Consider the following 16000-nt stretch of genomic DNA (forward strand, 5'->3'; position numbering starts at 1 on the left):
AGCCGGGATTGAAGTAACTGGTTCCTCCAATGGTTGCTCGGTATTTGGTTCTGGAATCTCCGACAGTTCGAAGGTTCTATCACTCTTTGCATTCTCGAGAAATTCCTTCTCTAAGAATGTCGCACTAGCCGCAACAAATACACGTTGTTCGGTTGGCGAATAAAAGTAATGACCAAGCGTTCCTTTAGGATAACCTATAAAGTATGTCTTGACCGATCGCGGGCCGAGCTTATCCTCGTGTCTCCACTTGACATAAGCCTCGCAGCCCCAAACCCGTATAAAGGACAAGTTAGGGACCGTTCCCTTCCATAGTTCATATGGAGTCTTGTCAACACTTTAGACGGACTTCGGTTAAGTATTAGAGCGGTGATTGTAAGAGCATAACCCCACAATGAGTCAGGCAACACGGCGTGACTCATCATGGATCGAACCATATCAAGTAGTGTTCGATTTCTCCGTTCGGACACACCATTCAACTGAGGTGTTCCGGGTGGAGTTAACTGTAAGACAATCCCACAGTCTTTGAGGTGTTGATCAAACTCGTGAGAAAGATACTCGCCACCACGGTCTGATCGCAGTGTTTTAATCTTTCTACCCAAGAGGTTACGTACCCGATTCTCGGTATTCCTTGAATGTCTCAAAGGATTCACTTTTGTGCTTCATTAAGTAGACATAGCCATATCTACTTAAATCGTCCGTGAAAGTGATGAAATACCTATAGCCTTCTCGTGCGGTGATTGACATAGGTCCACACACATCCGTATGTATGAGTCCTAATAGGTCAGCATCGCGCATTCCAACACCTTTGAAGGAAATTCGAGTCATCTTACCGATGAGACATGATTCACACGTGCCAAATGATTGAAAATCAAAGGCCGAGATAGCTCCATTCTTTATGAGCTGTTTTACGCGTTTCTCATTAATGTGTCCCATGCGGCAGTGCCATAGATACGTTTGATCTTTGTCACCAACCTTAAACTTTTTATTCATTACGTGCAATATTTCAGTGGTCTGATCTAAAACATAAATTCCGTTCATGGAGACTGCCTTGCCATAAATCATATCGTGTAATGAGAAAATGCAAGTATTATTCTCTATTACAAATGAAAAACCAAGTTTGTCAAGTGCAGAAACTGAAAGAATGTTTTTAGAAAGACTGGGTACATAATAGCAGTTATATAAAAATAACTCAAATCCGCTAGGAAGCTGGATCACATATGTTCCCCTTGAGACGGGAGCCACTCGTGCTCCATTCCCAACACGCAGGTCCGCCTCACCCTTTACGAGGGGTTCGATGTTTCGGAGCCCCTGCACATGATTACACAGATGAGAACCACAACCGGTATCTAGTACCCAAGTTCTGTAACTTGCGTGGTTAATCTCAATCATATGAATAAAAGTAGAAGAGTAAGAAGACATACCAACAGGTTTAACGCGACCTGCTTTTATGTCCTCATGGTAAACAGGACATGTACGCCTCCAATGACCAGTTTTGTGGCAGTGATGGCATTCCATGTTATCGGTCTTGCTCTTTGTCGTGCCTGATAAGTTGCTTGACTCACCTGGCCCACTCTTACCTGATCCCGACTTCTTAAACTTCGGTTTACCTACTGCTAGGCCTGGCTGAACTTTGCCCTTTCCCTTGCCCTTGTTTGACACAACGAGAACATCCTGTTTGAGGCTCCCACTAAACTTCATGTCCTTCTCGGTCTGTACGAGAAGGGAGTGTAGTTCATGAGGACTCTTCTTCAAATCATTCATATAGTAATTCGCTCTAAAGAGCGCAAAACCATCGTGGAGTGAATGAAGCATGCGGTCAATCACGATGTTCTCGCTGATTTTACAATCAAGCGCCTCCAGTTTCTCGACATTCTCAATCATGCTGAGAATGTGTGGGCTAACCGGTTGGCCCTTCTGGAGTTTCGCATCAAAGAAGCGAGTGGTATGCTCATAAGTCACGATTCTCGGTGCTTTCGAGAATTCCTTAGTGAGCGTGGTGAAAATCTTGTTTGCACCTTGGGCTATGAAGCGTTTCTGCAAATTGGGTTCCATTGCAAAAATGAGTACGTTCTTTACCGCACCCGCTTCCATGGCGAAATCGTTATACTTGTCGATCTCGTTAATTCCAGCCGTGGGGCCTGGGTTTGGCGGGATGGGCTCAGTTAGATATTTGAGCTTCCCGTCAGCAGCGGCAGCATTCCGTAATGCCGACTCCCAGTCCGCGAAGTTTAATCCATCATTCTTCAGTCGAGTAGACTGATTCATCTGATTCATGAAGATCCGAAGCCAGGACTCTCGGTCCAATGTGACAAAAGAGGTTTCACTTTTGTAAAGATACAAAAGAGGTTTCACTTTTGTGACCCTATACACCACGATTTGATGTATGGTTAGCCCATTATCAAAGTGATTATATTCTAAACCAAACTAGAATGATATATCATGTAGATGATGGAAGAATCAAATTGGTAACCCAAGATTAAACTTTAAATTCTGGAATGATGAACGCAAAGAGTTACCAAGTACCCTTGGAACCATTAGATTGCTAATCTTATGGTATATGCGTATCTTGTATTCAAAGCAAGATATCTCATACCTTTTGGTTAAAAAGGAGATCGAGGATGTAAATCATTGATCCAGAAAAGATTGATCATTTTCTTTTACAGACGATTGAGTTTATACTTTAGTGTTTACTTAATAAGGTACTAAGAGAAATCTTTGAAGAAGTTCAAAAGAGTTCAAAGAATCACGATTTAGTCGGGATGGGATTATCTAAGTGAAGACTTTGATATAAGCCAAAGGAAGAGTGATATAGTATCACAAGTTAATATCTCTTAACATGTATTATGTGATAAGGTGTAGTTAAATGAAGAAATCAAACCTTATTCGATATGGTTTGGACTTTAATCAAGTTACTTTGAGTTACTTGATCTTATTTTGGGGATTTTATCATTTTGTCAGTTATTTTTCCACTAAATCTAAACGATTCATATGAGATATGAAATGGTAGGATACCATGCTTGTTAGTTTTCACAAGAAACAAATGCTCATTTTTCCTTACTATAATCACGAGTACAACGGGTTTGTGGCTCGTTGTGACACCCCCATACTCCAAGTGCCTTACCAGGACCACTTAAGGTATGAGAACGCCACCATCTCGGTTACCCGAGCCAATGATAATAAAAAAGACAATAACGAAACGTACTTTAATAGTAATAAAGTTTAAAGCGATACAACCAAAACCAAAACTGATAAAAGAAAATACAAAGGTTCTCAAATGTTAAACCAACTAGCTAAAGAACAACGTTCAACACAGCGGAAGACTTCTAAACCATCTCGTGATGACTCAACCCAGCTATCCCATGCGCATCAACCATGCGCATCAACCATACTGCTCAATAATCGCTCACCATCCCCGAATGGATCACCACAGTTTTTAAAACATTTAAACGGGGTCGGTACTAATTACATAAAAAAACAACAATGACCACAATGAAACAGAAACACGACAGCTCAAAACAGCTCAAACCAATCCCAGTCTCCATCTCCAATCTCCCACAACCGACTACACACTAAAGTGTGTAGCCCTTCCGAGTGCCCAACGCAACAAGTACTTCACGCCGCCAGCGGGGGACCGCAGCCGTACCCACCAAATCCCCGCTCATCTCCATCGAGCGATAAACCCAAGTTCATTAATTTGCACATCCCTTTTGTGGCGGGTTCCACAGAAGGCGAATCAAGGGCGTGAAGCCACTCCCGCAAGTAACTCCACTCAGCCAGGGACGCGCCCCGAAGATCACACACAATCAAACAGTAATCACGATACAAAATCAACAACCGTCCGAATCAATCAACAATATGAAACCACAACCGTCTGAATCAATCAACAATCACTAACTACAGCACAATCACCACACATTATGTAACTAATACTGAGTAGGGAAACCCTACCTGGAAAAGCAATCACCACAAACGGTCTAGCAGCTAATCAAAACCTCTCTTCTACGCACCCTCCTCCTATACATACATTCATACAATTACTACCTTAACCATACAATCATAAAAACCCCCAAAACCCCAAATTACCCAATTAGGGTTTCAACCAACTTTAACAAAATATTATAAAAATTATATAAAAAGCTTACTCTCGACACAAGGATCACAACGGCGTAAAGAACAAGACGATCCAACACTCCTAGCCTTGGGGATTTGTTAACAACGCGAAGAAAGAGAACAACGTAACTCTTTTTCTCTCTTGAAAGGTTTTAGAAAAGTGAAAACTGATTACGAAAGGTGACGGAATCCTTTTATACTAATCACGCGTTATTAACAATACCCAGCTAAAATAACACGTAAGACTCACTTACTCGATCGAGTAAGTAACTTACTCAATCGAGTGCCCCTTACTCGATCGAGTGCCACACTGTAGGGTAATATCCGTATAAAACCCTTAAATTTTAGGACTATAACGCAAAATTTAACATGTGATTATTGTCATAAAACAAAAATACAAGAGAAACGATAAAGAACAAAGAAACAACCTCGGGTCCTTGTGAATGCGGCCTAAGAACAGAAATCAAAGTAGATTTCCTCCTAATCGTTGCACCCAAGACCGTCTGAGACTATGCCCCTTGTGCTAGAATGTACTCTCTAATTGCCTTGCAATATTGAGAGAGTTTTGTGTGAGTTTTGCTAGATGTGAGATCTAGGTTATTGAGAGAAAAATGTTCTCAAAACCTAATTTGTGTAAAAATGAAAAGCTTAGGTCAAAAATGAGAGAGGCTCTCCTTTTTGTTCCTCCTTGGTTCGAACCGTGTACATGGGGAGGGAGTGGACTTTTCCACTTCCTCCTCATTTTTAACTCGTGGTCCGATTAATTCCGCTAAAATGTATATGACGGGTTTTATTATAAATCGTCATCGGTTATCGGTTATTAAAACATCGACTAATAACACGGATTAGTCGAAATGTTAATACATGTCCGACAAAGACAATATTGTATAATTAATTCAATATACATTAATCAAATATAATCGTTTATATTTAATTTACGAATTAACTATTTAATTCGCCTTAGCCATTATTATTTAATCCGTATTAAATAAAATATCTCAACATCGCGTTTGACTAATTATTAGTCAATAACTCCGACTAACTGCTTAGTCAAATTAGGCATCAACATGACTGTATTTTCATACCGTCACATCTCTCAAACGTATCCTATAGGTGTGACTTTTAGGGACCAGTTGATCACCGCCATCAGTATGACAATAACGTCAAACTTATCTAGCAAGCCAACCGTTATTGATAAACGTGGACCAACTGATAATAATACAAAAGTATACCCTTTGATCCTTTTAGAGATTTAAATGTTATTGCACTAACTGTAGAGGACACCAGCCCCAACAAGCTCCCACTTGTCCGTACAAGTGTATGTGTAATAACGTTATCCGCACTAACTGGAGGACACAGCTCCAACAAACTCCCACTTGTCCGTACAAGTGTATGTGCGATAACCGATTCTCATATTCATTTAAAATTTCTCCCACTCAATGTAAAACAATTTGCAGATCCGGATCCGCAAAGGTCGTATTTTTACAATCGATCCGTATCATGAGTGGTTTCCCGACTAGAGAGTAACTTAACCGATAAAACGATTCGTATTCGAGCATGGCCATGCATTTCGATTCTGACTCCTCGAGTGGCCCCGAGAAATATCGAGTACGATAAAGGCTGAATATTTCCTTCAACTCGACTCGCCGATCTAAGCACAAAGCATGAAATGACCCAGAAAAAAATCTACTTGGCCCCCTGTTACGGATGACCGTGAGAAAGAAACCAAAGTCACTCAAAATCTGCCTTAATCTCAAGAGACAGTCGATAGTCAAAAGAATCGACTCTTAGGATCACCATGGAGGTCCTATCCACGACCTGGCACCGAATGTTATAAAACATTTAGGACTCCACGTCGATGTCACAATTGTGTCCTACGAGATATCCGTATAACTCGCCTCTGTGATTGGTCAGTCAACCTTTTGACTTATGGCTCGTTGAACCCACCATCAACCAACGTCACAAAATAATTGCCAGAGTTATCAGCTCATGTGGGCAATTAAGGACCAAAAATATAATGTTTGTTGATTCACTTTGTGGTGTTAAAAAATTGTCGTACAATTCCACATGAAAAACAAAATATATAAATATCAAAACGATGATGTCGTATAGAGTACAAAAGAGAATGAATCTAATCCATAAAAGAGTACTACAAATCAGGAACACGTTTAATTCCCATGGAATTAACATGCCCTTCATGCTTATCTTGTCGTAATGGTTTAGTGAGAGGATCTCCTATATTATCATCTGTAGCAATCTTTTCTATCACTACTTCCTTTTGCTCCACGTAATCTCGGATTAGATGAGCTTTCCGTTGTACATGTCTAGACTTGTTGCTAGACTTAGGCTCCTTAGCTTGGAAGATGGCACCTCTATTGTCGCAATAGATGGTGATTGGGTCATTCGAACTAGGCACTATAGATAGTCCTTGTAAGAATTGACGCATCCATATCGCTTCCTTTGCGCCTTCGGACACGGCATAGTACTCGGACTCGATCGTAGAATCTCGTGTAACACTTTGTTTGGAACTCTTCCGGTGATCGCAACGCCATTAAGAGTAAAAACGAATCCAGACCGAGATTTTGAGTCATCTCGATCCGTTTGGAAGCTAGCATCTGCGTAACCGGTTGCGCATAGCTTTTGATCGCCTCCATAAGTCAATGCCCAATCTTTAGTCCTCCGTAGGTACTTAAGAATGTTCTTGACAGCCATCCAATGTGATTCACCTGGATGCTGTTGGAATCGACTTGTCATACTCAATGCATATGCCACGTCTGGACGTGTGCATATCATGGCATACATGATTGATCCTATAGCCGAGGCATAAGGAATCCGTGTCATGCGCTCTTTCTCTTCCGGTGTCTCTGGCGCCTGTGACTTGCTCAAATGCACCCCTGGAGCCATAGGAAGAAACCCCTTATTGGAGTTAGTCATGCTGAATCTCTCGAGTATCTTGTCTATATAAGACTCTTGACTGAGAGATAACATCCGACGTGATCTATCTCGATAGATACGGATGCCCAAAATTCTTTGTGCCTCACCCAGATCTTTCATCTGGAAATGGTTCATCAACCATACTTTTACCGAAGTTAAGAGAGGTATGTCATTCTCAATCAGGAGTATGTCGTCAACATACAATATTAGGAAGACAATCTTGCTCCCACTTGACTTGATATATAGACATGGTTGCTCGACCGATCGAATAAATCCATTTTCTTTTATCACTTGGTCGAAGCGATGATTCCAACTCCGAGATGCTTGCTTAAGTCCGTAAATGGAACGCTTAAGCTTGCACACTTTCTTAGGATGTTCTGGATCGATGAAACCTTCGGGTTGTACCATGTACAACTCTTCCTCCAAAAAACCGTTTAAGAAGGCGGTTTTCACATCCATCTGCCAAATTTCATAGTCATGAAAAGCGACAATCGCTAAGATAATCCGAATGGAACGCAGCATGAGTACGGGTGCAAAACTTTCATCGTAGTGCAAACCTGACACTTGGGTGAAACCTTTAGCAACTAGTCGTGCTTTATAGATATCTTGTTGACCTTCCAAAGAATGCTTTATCTTGTAAAGCCATTTGCATTGAAGGGGACGAACCTTAGCAGGTAAGTCAACAAGATCCCATACGTTGTTCTCATACATGGAGTCCATCTCGGATTGCATGGCCTCAAGCCATAGCTTGGAGTCAGAACTAGTCATGGCACCTTTATAGGTTGCGGGTTCACTACTCGTTAAGAGTAGAATGTCATCTATGTCATGTTCCTCGACCATACCAATGTATCTGTCCGGAGGAATAGAGACTCTTCCCGACCTCCTAGGTTCCTCAGGAATATTAACCGCAGCCGGGATTGAAGTAACTGGTTCCTCCAATGGTTGCTCGGTATTTGGTTCTGGAATCTCCGACAGTTCGAAGGTTCTATCACTCTTTGCATTCTCGAGAAATTCCTTCTCTAAGAATGTCGCACTAGCCGCAACAAATACACGTTGTTCGGTTGGCGAATAAAAGTAATGACCAAGCGTTCCTTTAGGATAACCTATAAAGTATGTCTTGACCGATCGCGGGCCGAGCTTATCCTCGTGTCTCCACTTGACATAAGCCTCGCAGCCCCAAACCCGTATAAAGGACAAGTTAGGGACCGTTCCTTTCCATAGTTCATATGGAGTCTTGTCAATGACTTTAGACGGACTTCGGTTAAGTATTAGAGCGGTGACAGTAAGAGCATAACCCCACAATGAGTCGGCAACACGGTGTGACTCATCATGGATCGAACCATATCAAGTAGTGTTCGATTTCTCCGTTCGGACACACCATTCAACCGAGGTGTTCGGGTGGAGTTAATCGTAAGACAATCCCACAGTCTTTGAGGTGTTGATCAAACTCGTGAGAAAGATACTCGCCACCACGGTCCGATCGCAGTGTTTTAATCTTTCTACCCAAAGAGGTTCGTACCCGATTTCGGTATTCCTTGAATTTCTCAAAGGATTCACTTTTGTGCTTCATTAAGTAGACATAGCCATATCTACTTAAATCGTCCGTGAAAGTGATGAAATACCTATAGCCTTCTCGTGCGGTGATTGACATAGGTCCACACACATCCGTATGTATGAGTCCTAATAGGTCAAAGATCGCGCATTCCAACACCTTTGAAGGAAATTCGAGTCATCTTACCGATGAGACATGATTCACACGTGCCAAATGATTGAAAATCAAAGGCCGAGATAGCTCCATTCTTTATGAGTTGTTTTACGCGTTTCTCATTAATGTGTCCCATGCGGCGATTGCCATAGATACGTTTGATCTTTGTCACCAACCTTAAACTTTTTATTCATTACGTGCAATATTTCGGTGGTCTGATCTAAAACATAAATTCCGTTCATGGAGACCGCCTTGCCATAAATCATATCGTGTAATGAGAAAATGCAAGTATTATTCTCTATTACAAATGAAAAACCAAGTTTGTCAAGTGCGTAAACCGAAAGAATGTTTTTAGAAAGACTGGGTACATAATAGCGATTATATAAAAATAACTCAAATCCGCTAGGAAGTCGGATCACATATGTTCCCCTTGAGACGGGAGCCACTCGTGCTCCATTCCCAACACGCAGGTCCGCCTCACCCTTTACGAGGGGTTCGATGTTTCGGAGCCCCTGCACATGATTACACAGATGAGAACCACAACCGGTATCTAGTACCCAAGTTCGAACTTGCGTGGTTAATCTCAATCATATGAATAAAAGTAGAAGAGTAAGAAGACATACCAACAGGTTTAACGCGACCTGCTTTTATGTCCTCATGGTAAACAGGACATGTACGCCTCCAATGACCGTTTTTGGCGGTGATGGCATTCCATGTTATCGGTCTTGCTCTTTGTCGTGCCTGATAAGTTGCTTGACTCACCTGGCCCACTCTTACCCGATCCCGACTTCTTAAACTTCGGTTTACCTACTCGCTAGGCCTGGTGAACTTTGCCCTTTCCTTGCCCTTGTTTGACACAACGAGAACATCCTGTTTGAGGCTCCCACTAAACTTCATGTCCTTCTCGGTCTGTACGAGAAGGGAGTGTAGTTCATGAGGACTCTTCTTCAAATCATTCATATAGTAATTCGCTCTAAAGAGCGCAAAACCATCGTGGAGTGAATGAAGCATGCGGTCAATCACGATGTTCTCGCTGATTTTACAATCAAGCGCCTCCAGTTTCTCGACATTCTCAATCATGCTGAGAATGTGTGGGCTAACCGGTTGGCCCTTCTGGAGTTTCGCATCAAAGAAGCGAGTGGTATGCTCATAAGTCACGATTCTCGGTGCTTTCGAGAATTCCTTAGTGAGCGTGGTGAAAATCTTGTTTGCACCTTGGGCTATGAAGCGTTTCTGCAAATTGGGTTCCATTGCAAAAATGAGTACGTTCTTTACCGCACCCGCTTCCATGGCGAAATCGTTATACTTGTCGATCTCGTTAATTCCAGCCGTGGGGCCTGGGTTTGGCGGGATGGGCTCAGTTAGATATTTGAGCTTCCCGTCAGCAGCGGCAGCATTCCGTAATGCCGACTCCCAGTCCGCGAAGTTTAATCCATCATTCTTCAGTCGAGTAGACTGATTCATCTGATTCATGAAGATCCGAAGCCAGGACTCTCGGTCCAATGTGACACTTGGCATTGGGTCGTCATCACGGCCAACCATTATGTTATTAGCAGTTTAAATTATCGTGATCTACACTGAAAAAGAAAGGAAAAACAAAACGAAATAAGCAACTCATCGAGGTGATTTAAGTCTATTTAAAATTCATTTTAACGTGTAGACTCATTGCACTTGCATAATTGATCTCCCTCAAGAATAATACAAGTGATCCCAAGACTCAATTTCCATAAATTGATAAGCCAACTGTTTAGCTAGTTCTACCGTTAGAACTCTTGGTCGATAGATTTCCGTAAATCCTATCTATAGTCCACCATAATCACAGGATCGTACGAATGACCATAGTGTTGAGATAAAATAGGTCAATCAGTTCCAACTTACCCGACGTAGAAGGGGTCATATTATGCCTACCAACGAAGAAGGGATTCATTGGAGTTTGACCTATAAAGACTATTCTCAATTTTTGGTTATACGAGGAAGATCCCATCAACTTAGTTTTAATTCATTTTAAGTGAACGAATAACTAGCATTACGTGAATGAATTAACTTAGGTGATGGCTTACAATTGATCGTGTGACATAAGAATGTCATAGAAAACTAACGCGTGACCTCTATATGAGTCAGTTTTCATGCAAATATTAGGTGGTTTGGTTTTAGGCGGAATATGATGCAAATTATCGTTACAATAAAAATAAATAAAAGAATGCAAAACGTAAATAAAAGTCCTAGTGTGGCCTATCCTAGTAAAAAGAACATAATACAACTTTGGAATCCACCGTTGGACCCGAGAAGCTTGTCTTGATGTTCCATCTTAGTCCATGCAGCGGGAGTGAGCATCCGATCTCCATCTTTGGTCTTCTCAAAATTACAATTAAAATTTACAAAATATAAACCTATTTACATTCTAAATAAAAAACTGTAATTACAAGGAAAAACCAAAACGGAGATACAAGATCTCAAAATACAACCAAGACCGTGTTCCATCATTACAGTAACACGTTCTACTAAGGCCACACTAAGTTACAACCGTTTGTAAAAATTAAATACGTAATAAAACATTCAAGGCATTCAAAATAACGATAAATAAAAATGCATCAACTAAAATAAAATTTATTCGTGACATAATTCCGTAATTATGTTAAATTTATCCAAACCACCTTTTAACAATTAAAATTATGTGACAAAACCGCTTCTATCAACTTAATTTTAATTAATGATAATCCGTTACTTTAAATCGCTTTAAAATAACTAAATGGTACGTGAGTGAACCGTTTCACTATCAAGCGAATGCATAAAATCCGTATTATGCATAAATCATGGCCGAAAGAAAAAAAGAAACATGAAATTTTTTTTTTTCTTCTTCACGGTTAAACAGTGACAAACAGCAAAAAATTTTTTTTTTTTTAAAAATCCAGCAGCTATGCCGAGACCAAAAAGCAAAAAAAAATTTCAGCAGCTAAACCGTGAGCCACAACAGTCCCAAACAAAAATCGATTTGATAAAACCAATTGCAAATTAAACTAATCCGTATAGAAATGAATTTACAATTGATAAAACATAAACATATTGCAATAATAATCGTTTAAAATAACAATATGCAAAGAACAAATCGAAAACAAAAGACCGTCTGATCAGACATGAACCGTATGGCACGGTTCCCAAGACAAAACCGCAACAGCCGAGAGAAAAAAAAAATCAGCCGAGAGGAAAAATGGCTGCCGCACGGAATTTTTAAGCAAAAAATTATCGATTCAATTTGTTTAATGAAAATCAACATGATAAAATTATGTGGCCTCGCTCTGATACCACTTGTAGGGTAATATCCGTATAAAACCCTTAAATTTTAGGACTATAACTGTAACACCCCGTATTTTATTAAGTTGGATAAAATTCTTTTCATTGCTATTTTGAATTAAATTACATCATTTAACGATTTATATATATATATGCTTAGCTAATTAATTAATTTCATCATAATTCGATACGTTAATTTTAATAATCATTAATAAGTTTATTTAAAGTTAGTTAGAGTTTATTGAAGTTAGTTCGAGTTTATTTATTTAATAATTTCTGTTTCTTTATGAGTCCTTATGAAAGTTGTTTTAAGTGAACCCGAGATGGATTTTGGGAACAAAACCGTCCAATTAGCTATTTTGAGCTTATTTCACTAAATTAGCAATTTTTATTAATATCTGTTAGTTTCGTAAAAATCGCTAATAATTCCGATTCAAGCTGATATTGTATTATTTACGTTAACTAGCTGAGTTTATTTTATTTGCACTCATTAAATTTATTTATTATTGATTCCGTTTTATTACTGAAACTTTTACTAAAACCGATTTTATTAACTCGAGACGGTTTTAAAAACGAGTGAAATTACTTAACGATGAAGAAACGTACGTATAATATATAGCAGGCAAGCAAGCTCGTCACTCATTCTTTCATTATTATTTAGTGTTGTTGTTATCCTGCTTACGTCCCCACCCCCTTCACTCTTTTCTCTTGTACCTGCGGACAACAAACCAAAAACAACAACAGCAGCTAACCTTCAACCGTACACCATTTTTACATACCTTAAAACCTCAGATCCCGCCTCCATTCTCAACCAAATTCCATAATTTTTGTACCATTCTCCTCCTTACTTCCTCCTTCATCTTTCAAGGTAAGAAAGTCTTGTTTTTGTGATGATTTCAGTTTGACCCGTCTCATGAAAGTTCTGATTTTTAGCTCTTTTATCTCGTTTTCTTTCCTCTAGTTTAAGAAACTGAAGACCCGGTGAGAAGCTCATACTTTTTAGACGTTTTCTCGGAGTTTTGAAGAGCGTTTGAGGTAACGGTGATAGGTTACTCGACATATGTCAAAATTCCGTCTTTTGTGTCGTCTGTTTATGCTTTTGTTTGATAAAATTTGAACCTTTATGCTTTCTCATTTGTATGTTAATTTCCCGTCTCAAAATGATCCGGATGGGGTATTTGATTTTGTTTTGGCACAGTTCCTCCTGGAAATTATAGGAGTTGCAATTGGGACTGTTACAATGGGTTGTATGTATTTTAGGACTGTTTTTGGGACGGTTTTGCTTGCGTTTTGGGATTGTTTTGGAGTCGTGTTGCTGGCTGGTTGGTCAGTGGCGACCTGTTTTGCAAGGTTTGTCACAGCGGGATGTATTGGGGGTCGAGTGACCTGGGCAAGGGCATGCCTGGCCTCGGCAGAGGCCGGGTCGGGCACGGATTGGAGCCAGCAGAGTGACCATGGTGGCCGATCGCGCCTTGGTCACTACTGGTTGTTTGAGGTCGTGAGAGGGGTGCCTAAGTGGCTCCTTGAGTCGTGGTCATAGTTTCTTTTGGCGTCTAGTAGTCGGATTTTGCTAACAATTTCACTGGTCATTTTGGTACCAATGAAGTAGTTTGTGTGAAGGGTCTGAGTTGGCTCACTAAATGGGAAATTATATGGGTGAGATTAAGGTTAATGTGGCATTAGTATGCTGTAAGAGTTTAATTTCATTTGAAGCTTGGAATTACCGTATTGAAGTTTCACGTAAAACCTATGTATATAACAAGTGTCTAAAATTCGAGATAATAGTCTAAGATTAGTTATCTATTTAATTTCCGTCTCATATTTTATATAAAGATAATTCGTTAATATCGTCCTTTCACATAATTATTTTAGGTGACTCATATGTGGTTGAAGATGAAGAGTAATTTTGGGTTTTAGAAGCTTTCTCAAGTTATTATTTGCCTTTTTCTAGCTTAAGGTAACTATTCCGAGTTACTCGACGAATTAATGTCACATTAGTAGTTAATGTTGTGCTTGTTGTTTGTTAAGTGTTTAGATGATTGATAATGTGTTACTTTCGTTTTTCACATGATAGAAATTGGAAATAGCATGAGAATAATATTGCGATAAAATTTGTGATTTGGGCCAAAGTAGGCCAAGACTTTGAGCTGGGCCAGATTGACCGAACGAGTTTGGTCAAACTAGGTTTAAACCAGTCAGCCTCGATTTGACCGATGACCCGTCGCGGGACTCGGGTCGAGGGTTTGTCTTTGAGGTGAGATTGGTTGTTATTGGAGGTTTTATATTATGCCTTGATATTTGTAATTATCATTTCACATGTTGGTTGTTGGATGAATTGGTTGCCTTATACTTGAGTCTTCTTGCCTTGTTGCCATTTTAGCTTGTTCTCATGAATTATGAGATTAATGGTTAATTTGGAATTTGGATTATTATTGATATTGTAGATATTGTTGGATTGTCTCATTTGAATAGACATTTATATAGCTTTTCACATGATAGAATGTTAGCATTTATGTTGGTAAGTTGGACTCTTTGCCCCTCTTATGGTTAAGTGGGTGTCCTACCTGTCTTGTGTGGTGTGGGCTAAAGTATTCAAGTGGGACTAGTGGGACTAGGTCCTAGGTGAGTATTTCGGCCTTCATCATAGATAGGTCTTTATAGTCTTTGACGAGTGTATGTTCACTGCTCAATAGCCTTTGTGTTCCTGACTTGGTGGGTTTATATCCAAGTTGGGGCATGACCTCGTTACTTATTTTGAGAGTAAGTGGTCAGCTTAAGTACTAGCCAACCCTTTGGTGGACTCCTTAGGGTACTCACATGGTTTTATAAAATTGTGGGTCTTGGGTGCGGTGGTGTGTATCCGCATGTCTAGGTCTGCGCAGATTTAGGACTAGGGTTGTGTTGTGTCTTGGCCATGTTTTGATAGAACCTCTGAGCCAGGATACCGGTTCGATTACCTTCCCTACCTCGTGGTATAGACTCGAGTTACAGAGTGACTATTGACCGTGCTAAGAACTTATGCCTGTCTTTGATATATTGCCCTTTCTTATTTGATGATTCTATGAATCATAGAAGGTGAGATGCAAGCCGGCTATGGTTGATAGAGTTTGGATTCCCGGATGTTATGTGATTCACATGATAGTGTAGTATGAGTCGGTCTAGTATTCGCATGCTAGGACTATGTGTTGTTATATTGTTGTTCACATGATAAGCATGATTGTCTAGCATCTATATGCTAAGGCTATGTGTGATTCGTATTCATATTCTTATGTTTACATGTTAAATTAATTATGACATTTCGTGGCTGGGAGAACTCGGAGTTACTCCCCATCGATCGTGGCTTTCGTATTTGTATAAAATGCGAATGACAGGTTGGTGATGCATATATGGGGTACATGGACGAGCTAGCGAGCAAAGTAACCTTGGGACCTAGATTGGCTTTATTTTATGGTGACCCTTAAACACTTTTTATGTCACATACATTTTAGGGACATATGTCTCCCTCTTTACATTGGTTGTATAATTTGCTATTCGCGACTTTAGCGATGGTTATGTTATGAAGCTTCTAGTTAGACCTTGTATGTTTGACACCTTCCAATTTGGATATCTTTATAACAGGTTCAGGTTTTAAAAATTACAGGTTTTTACCCAAATGAACCTATTACAAACATATCCATGCAGTTTTATTCTAGAATTACGTGTTTACTTTCCGCAATAAATGAGAGTGTCACAGTTGGTATCAGAGCATATTTGCTCCCGACGCACGTTTGTGCACCCCAATATAAATAACTTGACCTTAAAATAATAAACTTGAGAGATGGGTAAGATGGGTAGACTTAGGACCTTATGTTGTAGTCTCTTTGTGTTTGCTCTTTGTTAGGTACTAACCTGTTTGTTGATTGTCATTTAATAATTGTTGCGTTCTTGGATCAATGACCGTGAGCTTATCTATAGCTAATG

Source organism: Silene latifolia, chromosome 3 (genome assembly GCF_048544455.1).
Source record: "Silene latifolia isolate original U9 population chromosome 3, ASM4854445v1, whole genome shotgun sequence".
Taxonomy (NCBI): Eukaryota; Viridiplantae; Streptophyta; class Magnoliopsida; order Caryophyllales; family Caryophyllaceae; genus Silene; species Silene latifolia.